This window comes from Canis lupus, chromosome 5 (assembly GCF_011100685.1).
Source record: "Canis lupus familiaris isolate Mischka breed German Shepherd chromosome 5, alternate assembly UU_Cfam_GSD_1.0, whole genome shotgun sequence".
In the NCBI taxonomy this organism is placed as follows: Eukaryota; Metazoa; Chordata; class Mammalia; order Carnivora; family Canidae; genus Canis; species Canis lupus.
In genome coordinates this window covers 25,254,861-25,257,257 of record NC_049226.1, presented here as the reverse complement: position 1 = coordinate 25,257,257, position 2,397 = coordinate 25,254,861, and the positions used below count along the sequence as shown (strand labels likewise).

At 32.7% G+C, this 2,397-nt stretch overlaps 1 pseudogene; it reads right to left on the bottom strand.

Annotated features, from left to right (window-relative positions):
* Nucleotides 1–629: 629 nt before the first annotated feature.
* Nucleotides 630–999, bottom strand: LOC111095859 (annotated as a pseudogene).
* Between the last annotated feature and the right edge of the window lie 1,398 nt (nt 1,000–2,397).

Sequence of the window (2,397 nt, the reverse complement as noted above, 5' to 3'; positions counted from 1 at the left end):
TAATATAAGAAAAATACAAAATTTTGTTACAAAATTCTTTAAAGGAGAGTTTCCAATTCTCTTCTACCAGCCTTTATGCTTTTGCTTTCATACATTTTATTTATGCATGTTATAAATTCCAGTGCATTCTTACTTTGTATTTAAGAGTTATCTTTTAGGGGATCCCTGGGTGGCTCAGCGGTTCAGCGCCACCTTTGCCCCAGGGCATGATCCTGGAGTCCCGGGATCAAGTCCCACATCGGGCTCCCTGCATGGAGCCTGCCTCTGTCTCTCATAAATAAATAAAATCTTGAGAAAAAAAAGAGAGCTATCTTTTAAAGAAAAGTGTTTAAAGTGAAAAAGAAAAGTCCCTATATTTACCCATGTAGTTACTGTTTCTGTTGTTTTCCCTTTCTGTGTGCAGATCCAGGTTTGCATCTGATATAATGTACATCCACCTGAAGGACTTCTCTTAACATGTCTTAACATGTCTCTGTGTAAAGAATTATTACAACTTGTGTATGCCTGAAAAAAGTAATTTTTAAAAATAAGTCTTTAAATTGTTTTTGTTTGTTAATTTCAAAAACCTCACTAGTTGAATAAAGAGTTTAATACAGGTATACAAAAAAGGAAGCCCCATTAGGGTTTCATTAGGATGAAATGGGATTAGCTTTGTAGTTCTCATAATCCTCTTCACAGAAGAATGCAATTTCAGTTTCATTGTTGATTCTAGCTTTCAGATTACTACCTTCTTTTAACAGGGGTCTGTCATTTTTCAAACTCAACACAAGTTAATCTGTCTTTGATTTATTGCTTGATGAGTTGTCTTTAGCTTATCATATTTATAATTTCTGAATGGTGGTGCAGGCTGGTCCTTAAAGAGGCATCTTGCTTTAGAAATACTCTAAATTCCTTTACATTGTGCTCCAAATTAACTCCATGATCTACTACAGGTTTGTAATTGTGATTCTCAGATGAATGAATGAGACAAACTGTAATGGTCACTTCTCCAGAAGTCATGTGAAGAAATTCCTTTTGATCCAAAATTTCATTCACAGGTAGGTTCCCTAGGGAATCCTAGACATATGTGCACAAAGGAAAACTCAATTTATATATTTTGCCCATTTTATTTTACTCTGACACTCAGCAAATGAGGGCTGTAAATAGTCAAAATTGCTATCCCAATATTCTTCTTTTTTGAAGACTGTTTTTGATTGATATGTAATTTGAGGTTGACAGATGTTTTTCTTTCAATGCTTTAAAGATCTTGCACCTCTATTTTTTCTTCTATTGTTTCTAGTGAGAATTGTATAGCTTTGTTCTTCTGAACATACAGCAGATATTTTCTAAGTGATTTTGAGATTTTATCACTGGTTTAAGCAATTTGATTATCATGTGACCTGGTATAATTTTCTTCATGTTTCTTGTACTTAAGGTTCTTTAAACTCTTGATCTATATATTTGTAATTTTCACTGAATTTGGATATATTTCAGCTACTTTTTCATCAAATATTTTTTCAGTCTCCCCATCCTCTTCTTAGAAGATTCTAATTATTAGCTGCTTAAATCTGTCTCATAGTTCACCAATGCTTTTTAATTTTTAAGTATTTTTTCTATTTGTTTTTCATTATGAATATTTTCTATTGCTATGTCCTCAAGTTTATTAATATATATTTTGTGCTTTATTACCTAATCTTCTGGTAATCCTATCCAGTGTGTTTTTGATCTCAGAAATCATAATTTTTATCTTTTGAAGTCTGATTTGCTGTCTTCCCTCTAGCTTTTTGAACATATAAAATATATTCATGATTAATCTTTAACTGTCCTTTTTGCTAAATTTACCATTTGTGTCATTTCTGGGTTTATTTTCATTGATTTTTTTTCTCCTCATTAAGGGTTACATTTGCCGATTTCTTTGCATGCTTAGTAATTTCACTAAATGCAAGACATTGTGTTTTATACCTTGTTGGGTGCTAGATACTTTGTAAATATTTTTGAGCTTTGTTCTGGAATATAGTTCTTTAAAAACTATTGATTCTTTTGAGACTTTTAAACTTTGTTTGTTACATGAGAACAAAGTAACATTTAATCTAGAGTTAATTTTCCCCACTACTGATATCCTGTTAGTTACTAAGTTTTTCACTCTGATTGTTGGCAATAAACACTATTCCCAGTCATACGTGAGCTCTGTGTAATTGTTCTCTCTGCTAATTTGAAGTATTTCTTCCCCATACTTTGAGCAATTCCCTCACTGGCATGTACTGATCAGTACTGTATTGCATATTTTAGTGTCTCTGCTGGTTGCTAATATTTTTGTCTCTGTGCAGTTTTCTTCTCTGTGTTATTCTGTCCTGCAAACTTTAGCTGTCTTAGCTTCCCCAAAATTCTACATCCATCTCCTCAATTCAGGGAGGAGGC